General features: G+C 31.5%; 1 pseudogene; it reads left to right on the plus strand.

Moving 5' to 3' along the window:
- Positions 1-12,197: 12,197 nt before the first annotated feature.
- On the plus strand, positions 12,198-13,981 carry LOC140690387 (heat shock transcription factor, Y-linked-like; annotated as a pseudogene).
- Positions 13,982-14,687: the final 706 nt, after the last annotated feature.

Below are 14,687 nucleotides of genomic sequence, written 5' to 3' on the forward strand. Positions count from 1 at the left end.
TCGACCGTTGACTGGATAAAGAAGATGTTGAATATTTATACAATGAAATACTTGTCATCCATATAAAACGGCAACATAACACCATTTTCAGCAACATAGATGCTCCTGGAGAAAATCAGTCTAAGTGAAGTAAGCCAGAAAGAGAAAGAAAAATACCATATGAGATGGCTCATCAGTGGAATCTAAAAACAAAACAAAACAAAACAAAAAAGCCCAAATTCAATACAGAAATAGACTCACAGACATAGAATTCAATGTTTTGGTTGCCAAGGTGGCGGAGTGTGGGGAGAGATAGAATGGGAGGTCAAAATTGTAGAATAGATTAACAGGACTGTACTGTATAGGACAGGGAAATATATAAAAGATCTGCAGCAGCTCACAGAAGAAAAAATGGGACAACAAATGTATATATATTCATTGTAACTGAAAAATTGTGCTCTATGCTGGAATTGGAGACAACTTTGTCTAATGACTGTAAAGCAATAAAAAAAAGGAAAAACAGAATAAAAAACATGATCCTAAATATTACAGGTGCAAATATAAATTATAGAGGAAAAAAACTATTCAAAATTTTATTAAAACCAAAGATTTTGTCTTATGTTTTCTTTTTAAGATAAGCAAAATCAAAAAACCTCTACCCAGGTGCATCATGAAGAAAAGAAAGATGCTCCAAAGAAATAAAGTCAGAAATAAAAGAAGAGAAATAACAATTGTTATCACAGTTATCCAAAAATTTGTTCATTATGTCTACAATTATATGCCAATAAACTTGACAAATTAGAAGAAATAGACAAATGTCTAGAAAGAGACAGAGATAAGGAGAAACAAATCATTTGAACAAACTGATTTCTAGAAGAAAGTTAGAATCTGCATTTAAAAAAATCTTTAAACATTGGTGCAGATTTAAACAGCTCCCGCGGAGAACTGAACAGAAATACAAAGCAGGACTTATACTCTTCAAACTATTCAAAAATAGTGAAGATGTGGGAAACTCCCAAATTAATTCTATGAAGCTTTCATCACCCTGATAGCAAAGCCAAGAAAGAAAGTACAGGCAAAGACAACTTCAAGCCAATATATTTGATTGATTTTGATGCAAATATTCTAAAAAATATAATTAACAAACTAAATCCAGCAATATCAAAAATGAATCATGCACCATGATCAACTTGGATTCATTGAAGTGTCACAAGAGAGGTTCAACATACACAAATCAATCAGTTTGATACACCACAATATCAAAATAAAAGAGAAAATGATGTGGTTATCCCAATAAATCCTTCAAAAGCATTTCACAAAATTCAACATTTATTCATTGGAACAGCAACAACAGCAGCAACAACAACAACAACTACAACAATAGAAACCTCTTATCAAACTAGGATTCAGGAAATATATCTCAACATAACTAAAGTCATTTATTACAGAACAACAGACAACAAAATATGCAAAAGTGAACAACTGAAAGCCAAATTATGGAATACGACAAGGATGCCCAGTCTCACTATTTGTATTAAACACAGTATGGGAAGTCCTAGCAACAGCAAACGGCATAGAAAAAATTTATTCAAGTTGGATTGAATGCAGTAAATTTGTTATTATTTTAGATGAGATGATAATCTATATAGAGAACTCTTAAGATTCTCCACACCAGAACAACTAAAACTAATACAGACATTTAACAAAGTTGCATGATTCATTATTAATATACAAAAATTGTCATATTTCTTTACACTAACAATGAAATATTCCATAATTTTAAAAAATCCATATGAAATCAGATCAAAAAAATGAAAAACCAAGATAATAAAATCGAAAATTCACTGATAAATTGGATGATGATGCAAAGAAATGAAAAAAAATTTTAAGGTCTTAGTTTAGAGTAATTAATATTGTTAAAATATACATACTACAAAAGATGTCTGCAGATATAAAGTGATTCAGATCGAACTTCATGATATTTTCCACAGAAATAGAAACAGTCCTAAGATTTGTAAGTAAGTGCAAAAGAACCAGAACTGCAAAAGAAACAATCAGGAAAAAGAACAAAGTTGGATGCATAACCCATAACCCTCCCAGATCTCAGACTATATTACAAAATACAGTAATCAAAACAGCACAATACTGGAAAACAAATAAACATCTATATCACTGGAACAGAACACTGAGGCAGAAATAGAACATCACAACTATGGTCAACTAAACTATGACAAAGGAAACAAAAATATACAATGCCTAAAAGACAGTCTTCAGCAAGTGATGTTGAGAAAGCTAGACATTTACATGTAAATCAATGACATTAGAACACTCTCACACACTGTACAAATACAAACTCAAAATGTTTTAAACATCTGAATCTAATACATGACACAATAAAACTCCTGGAAACTAACATATGGAAAACAATAGATAAATTGTATTAAAATATTCCTATGTCACACTCCCAAGCTGAAAACAATAAAAGCAAAATAATCAATTAGGTTCAAATTAATCTTAAAAGCTTCTACACCGCAAAATAAACAGAAAGAAAAGATGAACTTCCAAATGGGAGAAAATATTAGGAAACAGTGCAATCAACAAGAGGCTAATTTCTTAAATACACATATAGTTCATACAACTCCATTTCAAAAATCTACAAACAACTAAGCCAGAAAATGAGCAGAAGACAATTCTCTAAAAAAGACACAGAGATGACAAACAGGAACATAAAAACATGCTCACATATCTAATCATTATACAAAGGCAAGACAAAAATAAAATAATATTTTACCTCACACTAGTGAGAAGGGTTGTCATCAAATGTCTACAAATTATAAAGACTTTGGAGGTTGTAGAGAAAAAGGGACACTCCAACTCTGTTGGTGGGAATGAAAATTGGTGCAATCACTTTGGGACAGTATGGAATTTCCTTTAAATAATAAAAATGGACCTATCATATGAGCCAGCATTCCCACTCCTGGGCATATAAACCATAAACCTGAAAACAAAGAATCCTAGATTAAAACACAAGAAGTACACTTGACTTAATTTGATTCTTCATGTGTCTCCTCTGTCAAGGGAAGCAGAAGCAAATCTAACAAAATATGATTGTATCAGGCTAAACAGATTTACACTGCAGAAGAAATGATCAATAAAATGAAAACTCAACCAACACAATAGGAGAATATATTTGCAACTGATATTTTCCAATCAAGTGTTAATATCCAAATTATATGGCAAACTAGACACAACAACAACAAAAAAGACCAAACAATCCAATTAAAAAAAGTCCATAGGAACTGAATACATATATCTGAATCAATTTTCTGTAGAAAATTTACAGTAGGATAAATGACACATGAAAATCTGTTCAGAGTTATAAATTATTAGGAAAGTCATAAACCAAAAAAGAGACAAGACCTCACACTTGTCAGAAGGCTCTCATCAAAAAGAGAAAAATAGATGTTGGTGAGATTGTGGAGAAAAGGGAACACCGTGGACACTGTTGATAGGAATGCAAAGTATTGATTCCATTGCATATAAACATCAAATTTTCTTCATCCAGTTTTCTGTCAAGGGATGTTAGGTTTGTAGGCCCCTGTCTGAAGGCTCTAGAGAATAAGCCCATGGGCTGAACTGATAAACAAGCTGGGAGGAATGTCACATATCCAGGCTGGATAAGAAATGGCCTACTTAATGAAGTTCCATGATGAACTTTAAAGCCTTCCTTGATCATTTAACATCCTGTGCTTACTGCAGAAGCATGGGGGCATAAAGAGCTTAAGATTATTAACATTGTTATAACTTAGATGATATTTGAGGCATTGTACATGTCCTATATAAAACCTTTCTCTTAGAATCAATAAACAGAACTGCTTCGCTTCTCTCCACACAGTGTTTGTGTGTATATGATATCGTGCCACTGACAGGGTTAATTTAATTTGTTGGCAGTGTCTTAAAATTATGTTGCATTATATACAATGCTTTTTCTGCACCTATTGGGATGATTATGTGAGTTTTATCTCTCATTCTATTAGTGTGGCATGTCACCTTTATTGAACTGAATAATTTGAAGTATCCTTAAACCCAGGGATAATTCCCTTTACTCATTTATGTGTATGATATGTTAAATGTGTTGTTGAATTCATTTTGCTTGTGTTTTGTTGAGAATTTTGGCACAAATGTCCATCAGGGTTAATACCCATTATTTTGCATATAATGTCCTTTCAAGCATTTTTATGCAAATAAAGCTGGCATCATAAAACAAGTTTGGATACTTTCAACCCCTTCAAATTCTTAGAAGGTTTGGGAAAGAATTGGTAAGCAATTTTCTTCAAATGTATCACAGAATTCACCAGTAATGTTATCTTGGAAATATTTTTTGGTATGGGAGGTTTGGATTACTGATTTACTCATACACACTTTTGCTGAATTTAACTTTTTAATTTCTTCTTGATTCAGTATTGAAAGACATATGTTTCTGGGAATTTGTCTTTTGTTCAAGGTCATTCAAATTGTTGGCTAGTGGTAATTTCTTATGATGCTATGCATCTCTTCAACATCAGTGGTAATATCTTCTCTTTTATTTCTAGTTTTATTTCTGTCTTTATTTTCTTAGAAAACCTAAAACTTTGTCCAATTTATGTTTAAAACAAACAGACTTAAGTTTGTTTTTTTCTTTTCAATTGTTTCTCTTGTTATTTGCCTTACTCTCATTCATTCAATTTTCTTCTTTATTGTTTCTGTTTTCTCCTTGGTTCTTGATGTGTAAACTTAAGTAGTGTGAATCTTTGTATTTTTTAAATATTAAATATTTAATTTATTTATTTATTTACTTACTTACTTACTTGTTTACTTATTTATTCATTTATTTATCTTTGAATTACTGCCATTAACAATGTGTCAATCTGTGGTGTATAGCACAGTGTAACACTTCATGGATACATTTGTGTGCCTATTAAAGTATACTTCACAATATTTAACATAATGCCCTGTGTCATACAAAAGACATTTTGAAAAAATCTATTTTTATATATAGTGGATAACATTTATAAATCTACAGCTCCCAAATATATCCTCTCCAAGCCCTTTCAGCAGTAACCATAAGATTATTAAGCAGATCTGCATGTGTGTTTCAGTTTTGTAGATGAAATCATAGTGTCCTTATCCAAATTTTTTTTTTAAGTTTCTGCATACATCATGTCATGTGTCATTTTTCTCTCTCTTTCTGGCTTACTTCAATTAAAATGACACATTATAGGGGCATCAATTTTGCTGCAAATGTCATTATTTTATCGTTTTTAAGGCAGAATATTATTTCACTGTGTAAATAGGGCATAAATTCTGTATACTTTTATATGTTGATGAACAATTAGGTAGCTTCCATTTCGTGGTTGTTGTATATAGCACTGCTAAGGACATTGGGGTGCAGGTGACATTTTGAATTAGGGTTCTCTTTGATATATACCCAGAAGTGGGTTTGCTGGATCATATGTTAAGTCTATTTTTATTCATTAGAGGAATCCCCATCTTGTTTTCCACAGTGACTGCACCTATCTACATTCCTACCAACAGTGTAGGAGGGTTCCCTTTCTCCACAGCTTCCCCAGCATTTATTGAATTATTTGAATGATGGCCATTGTGACTATTGTGAGTTGATACTTCATTATAGTATTGAATTGCCGTTCACTGATAATGATAGTGAGCAATTTTTTTTCAAATATCTGTGTGGCATTTGTATGTCTCTAATGGAGAATTGCTTGTTTAGGGCTTCTGCCCATTTTCAGATTGGGTTTCTTGTTTTTCTAGGTATTACTATTAGTTTGTATGAACTCCTTATAAATTGGAAATTTAGTCTTTGTCAGTTACATCACTTCTAAATATTTTCTTTAAACCTGTAAGATATCATTTTGCTTTGTTTATGGTTTCCTTTGCTGTGCAAAAGATTATAAGTTTAATTAGGTCCTATTTATTAATTTTGCTCTTACATCCATTACCTGGGTAGGCTGTTCTAGGAGATCATTGCTGAGAATTATCTCAGAGTGTTTTGCGTATGTTTTCTTCTAGATGATTTACTGTGTATTGCCTTACATTTAAGTCTTCAAGTAATTTTGAGTTTATTCTTGTGTATGGAGTGAAAGAGTGTTCTAACTTCATTGCTCTGATGCTGCTATTCAGTTTTCCCAACACCAGTTGGCGAAGAGAGAGCATTTTCTGTGTCATATTCTTGGCTACTCTGTAAAATATTAATTGAGCATAGGCCTGTAGATTTATTCCTAGGCTCCCTTTTCTGCTCCATTGGTCCATATGCCTGTTTCTGTACCAATATCATGATGTTTTGATTATTGTAGCTCTGCCATAGTGTATGGAGACCAGGCAGGTTATTCCTCCAGCCTCTTTCTTTGTCTTCAATTTTGTTTTGGAAATTATGGATCTTTATTGTATCTATATAAATCATATGATCATTTGTTTCAGTCCTAAAAAGAAATGTTTTGAATAATATGATAGGAACTCAGATAATGTATGTAGATTGCCTTGGGTAGTATGGCCATTTTAACAATATTATTTCATCCATTACGAGACCATTGGGTATCTTTTCAATTCTTCAAATCTTTCTTGATTTCCTCAATCAATGTTTTCTTGTTCTCCACGTAAAAGTCATTCACCACCTTGGTCAGAGTTATTCTTAAGCATTTTGTAATTTTTGGTGCAGTTATAAAAGGGGTTGTTTCTATACTTTGTTTTCCTGTTGATTCAATGGTAGTGTAAAGAAATGTAATTGGTTTTTGTACATTACTCTGGCTACATTGCCCAGTTCCGTTTATAGCCTAAGTATTTTTTTGTGAAGCTTTTACAGTTTTCTATATATACTGTCATGTCTGCATATCGTGGCAATTTTACATCTTCTTTTCCAGTCTGAGTACTTTTATTTCTTTTTCTTGCCTGATCGTTGTGGCTAGGAATTCCAAGACTACATTGATTTCAAATTGTGACAATGGGCTTCCTTGTCTTGTCTCAGGTTTTTGTGGGAAGGGTTCCAGTTTTTCACCATTGAGTATTCAGCTGAATTTATGTTTGTTATAAATAGCTTTCATTATATTGAGATATGGTCGCTCTATGCCCACTGTGATAAGAGATTTTATTGCAAGTAGGTTTTAAATTTTATTAAATGCTTTTTCTGCATCTACTGAGATGATCATATCGTTTTGTCTTCTCTTTTGTTGATATGGTGTATCACTATTGATTGATTGATTTGCATATTTTCAACCATCCTTGTGTTCCTGGGATGAACCTGACTTGTCCATGGTGCATGACCTTTTTTAACATGATTTTGGTTTCTGTTTGTTAATAATTTCTCAAGAACTTTTACTTCAATATTTATCAATGTTATTGGCATATAGTTTTCTTTTTGGGGTACTGTCTTTGTGTGCTTTTGGTATCGGGTTGATGTTGGCCTAATGGTGTGAGATTGGGAGTACTCTCTCCATATCAATCTTTTGGAAGAGTTTGAGGAGGACTGGCATGGATTTTTCTTTGTATGTTTGGTCATATTCCCCAGTGAAACTATTTGGGTTTGAATTTTGTTTGCAGAGATTTTTTTATATTATTGATAATTCTATTCCATTTATGGTGATCTGTATGTTCAAATGGCTAACTTCTCCTTGATGGTATATTTGTGGGCTGAATTTTTCCAAAAACTTTTTCATTTCTTCCTGGTTGTCCAGTTTATTTCCACACAGTTACTCATGGTATTCCCTTATGATATTTTGTAAATTTGTTGTTCTCTTTGTAGTTTATCCATTTTCATTTCTAATATTATTTCTGTTCTCTCTCTTTTCTTGTTGGTAAGTCTGTCCAGAGATTTCTCAATTTTGTTTACTATTTCAAAAAGAGATTGATTGAATTTTCTTTTTTTTAATCTCTATTTCAATTATTTCTTACTTGATCTTTATTTTTTCCCCTCTGTCTTTTGACTTTTGATTTTGTTTGTTCTTCTTTTCCTGATTTGTTTACATAGAACGTTAGATTACATATTTGAAATAGTTCTTCTTATTTGAGGATGGCCTTGTCACTATGAACTTCAATCTTAAGCCTGCTTTAACAGTATTCCATAGACTTTGTGTAGTGTATGTCATATTTCTCAAGGTATTTTTTTAATTTCTTCTTTTACTTCAGCACCTGACCCCCTTGTTTTAGTACCATGTTTTTTCATCTGGATGCTGTTATTTTTTCTCCCTGGTTTTCTGTGATTGATTTCTAGTTTCATGGTCTTATACTCAGAAAAGATGCTTAAAATAATTTTTATCTAATTAAATTTATTGAGGCTTCTTGAGTGCCTGAGTATGTAATCTTTCATAGAAAATATTCCTTGTGAACAGGAAAAAAATATATATTCAGTTTTGGGGAGAAGAACTGTTTTGAAAATATCAAGCATCTCCAATTATTTTATTATGTATTTTAGTATCTTTGTTCCCTTATTAATTTTCTGTGTGAAAGACCAGTCCAGTGATGATAATGGGGAGTTATAGTCTCCTACATTGATTCTGTTCCCAGGAATTTCTCAATTTTATCTATTAGTGTTTCCTTTATGTATTTAGGTGCTCCTATACTGAGTGCATATTCCTTAATGAGTATAATATCCCCATTTTGATTTGCTCCTTTAATCAGTATATCATGTCCTTGTTTATCTTTCTGTATGGCCTTTTTTGTAAAATCTCTTTGTGTGAAGTCAGTACTGCTAGTCCTGCTTTCTTGTCATGTACATTTGCATGGAATATATTTTTCGAAATTCTGACTTTCAATTCATGTGTGTTCCTCTTACTATAGTGGGTCTTCTCTATGCTTCATAATGTAGGGTCTTGTTATATTATCCCATCTGACAATAAATATCTTTTGATTGAGGCACTAAGTCCATTAACATTTGTGATAAATATTGATAGACATGTTTATTTCCATATTGAACTTCATTCTCCAGTTGATTTGATATTTTCTTTTTGTTCATTTGTTTTTGTTTCTATGGTTGATAAGTTTTCTTTTATAATCTTGGATTCTTTTTGGCTTTGTGACTTCATTGTAAGCTTTTGACTTATGGTTACCTTGTTTTGTATGCATATTGACTTGTAATATATTTGTTTATTTTAACTGATAAGAATACAAATTCAAACCCATACAACAGACAACAGAAACAAGAAGAAAACAGTCTTTATTTTCCTGTTTCATTCTGTGACCCTTATAAATTTTGATCTCTTCTTTTACAACATCATATTTATTCTGTTGTAAGTCATTATATATATTACCTTTCTAATAATGACTTCCTCTTTTCTATAGCATCCTGCTTCTTTTTTATTTATAGTAGATCTTTTTTATTTCTTTTTCTCTTGCTAAATTCTTTAAGTATTTGCTTGTGTGGAAGTTATTTATATCTCTTTCTTCTAAAAGAAAGCCTTGTTTGATAAAGTATATTAGATTACAGCTTTCTTCCATTCAGGAATTTGTCTTGCCACAGCCTTCTGCCTGCTGTATTTGTGTAGGAAACGAGGTTACAAATATTATGTATATAAGTATATATATATGTAAAGAACACATATAAATGAAGTTAACAAATATGGTGAAAAACTATATGTTAAAAAACAGAAAACATTGATAAAGGAAATTAAAACAGATCCAAAGAAATGAAATGATCTCTTATGTTAATGATGTGAAACAATGTGTTTGAAACAAACATGCTACCCAAAGGAATCTACATTTAGTGTGATTCATGTGAAAATACCAATGAGATTTTTCCAGTAAATTGAACAAATAATTTTAAAATTTATATGTAACCACAAAGATCATGAGTTGCCAAAATAATCCTGAAAAAGGGTATTAAATCTAATGGTGTAAAATACTCTGATATTAAACAGTCCTACAAAACTTTAGTAATTAAAGCAAAATGATACTGGCTCAAAAACAGACATCAATCAATAGAAGAGAATAGAACAACCAGATATAATCCCTCACACCTATGATCAATTAACCCATGAAAAAGGAATCAAGAGTATAAAATTAAGAAAAGACATTCTCCTCAATAATTACTGCTGGGGAGATTGAACAGGTAAAAGATTGATTACAATATTTCCTCACATTGTATACAATCCATGAGCACACAATATCTTTCTATTTATTTTGTTTACTTATATTTCTTGCACCTGTAATATATAGATATTTGTTTAGAACTTTTATTTCACTTATGATATTATTCCTATTTTATTCTTTTTGGTATAAATTTACACACAATTGTTTTCCTAATTTCTATTTCTGATAATGTTTTGTTACTATACAAAAATGCAACGGATATTTGTATATTGATTTTGTATTCTGCAAGTTTACTAAGTTTCTTCATTATTTCTAACAGTCACTGGAGGAGTCTATGGAGTTTTCTATGTATGCATATTTATGTCATGTGTAAAAACCACTCCTTTATTACAAGATGAATGAATTTTATAATTTTTCTTGACTAGTAATTCTTCCTAGGACTTCTAGTAGTGTAATTTAGGACTTGTGAAAATGAGCTAATTTTTCTTATTACTGGACCAGAGGAAAACATTCCTGTATGTTAACATTGAACTTGATTTAAGTCATGGGTTTTTCATATATGGTTTTATTATGCTTAGTTACATTCTATCTAAAGCGAATTAAATAATATTTTTATAAAAATGTAAAGATCAGATCTGTCAATAGTTTTCCTATATATTTTGAGATTGTTATATTTGAATTCTTTGTTTCTTAAAAGGATGGTATCACATATGTAAATTTGTGTATGTTAAATAATACTTATAAATCAGGACTAATTGCAACTTAACTATAGTTTATAATACTTATAAAATACCATGATTTCAGGTTGCTTATATTTATTTAGAATGGGATTTACAGATACTGAATGAAAAATTTACATTGTAGCTTGAGGGTACATTTATTTATTAAAAATGTTATCTCTCATTTTGAACTTGGCTTATGTTTAATGGAATTTATTTCTAAATAAAGAATATAAATTTTGGTAGAACTGGATTTACTACAGTTTTCTGATACAGAATATAGCTATTATTTACAATTAGTGCACAAGACAATTGCCTTAAAATGCCGTAAATAATAATAGTACCAACTGTTTCAGGACTGAGAAACATATTGCTTCCTAAAATGAATTACCTGGTCTTTTCCACCCCAACCGACACATACGATTATATCTTTGTTTTTTGATTGTTTGCTTGTTTTCCCCTTAATGGAGGCATTGCTTATTGAACCCAGGATCTTGTGCATAAGTCTATTTATTAACATCATTTTGGAACAATTAGCAGAAGCCACAAGAGTATGGATTATAAAGATGACAAGAAAATTTATTACTTCAAGGGTTGATAAACCTCTGAGTGAAACAATGGCAAAAATAAACATTTGTAAATTTACAATAAGATTGTCTCTTTTTTTAATTTTTAAGATTGTCTCTTTTGCTAAATAATTGTAGAATATTAAATTACTTTTGTTTCAATTATAGCATTGAATTACAATTTAAAACAAAACTACCCCCTTTGGGATTTCTTAAATTGCATTGATTATTTTAATATTTTATTTCATAAATATTAACCATTTTTTCATAATCATACCATATAAACACATATTTATTCTTCTCATGTTTTGAATATAGAGCAACATATTCTAAAGTACACACATAAATATCTGCTTCCAATACCAAATCAAATTAAGTTTCACTTTAATTACAAATGATATTGAAATAGTTATAACTTTTCTGTACATGTTTTAGACAAATTTCATTTAAAATTCCTAAACTTTAAAATAATTTTATATATTTTCTTCATTATTTATACTCTGTTCACTAATCTGTTATATATTTGTGTACAAAAGGAAGGAGATTGGTTTTATTTAATAAACCCCAAAATTAAATTGCATAAAAAGATTTTGTGGAGATAATATTTGCAGATGACTCTATAAAAATAAGCATCTTATATGTTTCATTTTAGCTGAATGAGTGAGAAGTAAACACTGGCTGAATGGTACACTTCATTTGCTAGGAGACCAGTCATTTTGTGATGTCACAGCTACTCAGGTTGAGAACCACTCTGATGGCCTAGCAGTTTATCTGTGCAGGCCTGCCAAAGCAGCATTTGAAGCTGCAGTGCTCAAAATCATGCAGATTAGAAAAGTAGCTGTAGAAAAAGTTATATGAAATGGCACATGTTTCTTCAGAAATTCAAGAGGTGTCTCATAAAGATGGACCAACTGGTTAAGGAAATTCTGGTAGATCTCTATTGTGTTATCAAACATTCTCTGGGGATTTGGACTTGAGGTCTATGATTGAAAAAATGGCTTTTTAGACTTTGTCTGAAGAATCCTTGATTAAAAGGCCATGTTACATACATTGTGTCTCTGAACCAGATGAAGATAATGATTTTCGTTCTCTGACATTTCCAAGAAAACTCTGGAAAATGGCTGGAAGTGACCAATATAAACCCATCTGGAGGGATGATAATGGAACTTCCATAGTGATTGATGAAGATGTCTTTAAGAAGGAAGTTTTGGAAAGAAAGGCCCCTTTCAGAATATTTGAAACTGGAAGAATGAAAAGTTTAGTTAGACAGCTTAAGTTTTATGGGTTTAGTAAAGTGCGGCAGAATTTTCAAAGATCGGCATTTCTAGCAGACTTTCTGGCAGAAGAAAAAGAAGTCTCTGTTTTAAGCAAGGTATTCAGAAACTTTAGTTACCACTTCATAACATATATAAAATTTTATTTTGTACATCAATCTATGGTAATATAAATGTAAAGCTAGATTTTGAAAATTGTATAAAATTACTAAGGCTAAAATCCTTTATTTATTCTAAAAAAATGAGGACAGTGACTTAAGTATTCACATTATAAGAAACTTTGCTTGCAACTATGAATTTTACCAGAAATCTAAATAAAGGTATTAAAGCTGCTTTTCAAAAGTGGCATTCACCATTACTGCAAATGGTAGTTTCTTAAATTTGATGACTATACTATTTAAATGTGTATTTTCCAAATAAGGAACTTCAAAATATTGTCAGTAATGTTCATATTTTGATGATATTATTTTTGCATAGTAAACATGAAATCTGAGGTTTTATAGGTTAGGCTTATAATAGTGATGTATTTTGGTTTAAATTATTACTGAAATCTTTCTACTTTGGATGTAGCTGTAGTTCTATCATATTCCAAATGTTAAACGAGGCTTTCCTCAGCTTTTAGTGAGAATAAAAAGAAGAGTTGTGATTAAAAATGCCTCTCTGGTATCTTCATTGGCTGAAGATTTCAACAAGAAGCACTCTAAAGCAGTGGGAAATGTGGACAAACATAATTCTGATTTTGTGGGTGACACTAGTGGAGACAGTAAATTTTTACCTTCTGTAAATGTAAACATGCCTCTAATAAGAAAGCCCTCTACCAGCCACATAATTGGGGACACAACTACCCCGATCAGAGGTGATATTTCTCCTCCATCATCAATGTCAGTTAGACCACCAGAACAAATTGCAGTGAATCAACGTGCTATTTTAAATCAGTTGACCACTGTACATGGGCACTCTCAAAGCAGCTACATTGAAGCAAATAGCCATGTTGTGAACTTCATTACAACTACAACTTCTACTTCTCAGTACAGCAACTTGTATCCCATACAGAGGAATTATTTTGGACAGATGGTGGGACCTTCTATTTTTCAAATAGATATCACAACATATCTGCCAATGAAGGTCTTTTAACTAAACTTCAACCAGGGAGCAACCCACGGTTTCCAGTGCTATTGATTACTGATACATCAGCTAACTCTCTTTCAAGGCCAACTCATCAGACATCTTCAGTTTATGAAAGTCATCCTAGTCACAACTGATCTACCAGAGGACTATCAGATTATGCAGGATACAAGGATTAAAATTGACGTTGGAAAAATATCTGCAATTTTGTTATTTGAAAAATAAACATAGATGTGTACCTCTATTTACCTTATTTTTTTAAATAGTGTTAAGAGATAAATGGGAGACTAAGTTACAATTTAAAGATAAAAAGAGATACTTGATTGATATGATCATTTAATGGAACAATATGGTAGTTAATTTAAAAAATTTCTTGTAAGGAGGAAGAGAAAATGGAAGAATTTGGAGGAAGACTATAACATGGAGAGAGGGAAAAGTACTAAGTGGTTTCTGGTTCGTCCTGGAATGTATTAAAAGTGTTAAGTTAGGATTGGGTGGAAGGAGAGAAATTCAGAAACCAGCCCTGGGATCATGGTCTCTAATATGTCATCCCTGGAATCATAAGGGTCACATGATGTAGTCTCAGTTGGCACATTCAGCATGTGGTTGAATTTGAGAAGAAATTTTATCTATTGTCTTCTTTGTTCTGTTCTCGAAGCATTCCAATTGTTGCTTTCATTCCCTGCCCTCAAGAGTCTACACTATATTTTCAGTCGATACTTTATTTTGCTTTTATGTTCCATCCAAAGAAAAGCTTACGTCCTCAGGGTGGCTTTTAATGCCTTTCCAACTCTACGCACACGATCTGAACTTAGTTTAGTCATTCCTTTATAAATCTGGCATCTGACTACCTTGGCATATCTTTATGTTTCACTGTATCTGGAGATAAATCCAGGCAAACGCTTGTCAAGTATGTTAGCTGCAACCTCAACACTTTTGCTCCAGCTCAT

This window comes from Vicugna pacos, chromosome 30 (assembly GCF_048564905.1).
Source record: "Vicugna pacos chromosome 30, VicPac4, whole genome shotgun sequence".
NCBI lineage: Eukaryota > Metazoa > Chordata > Mammalia > Artiodactyla > Camelidae > Vicugna > Vicugna pacos.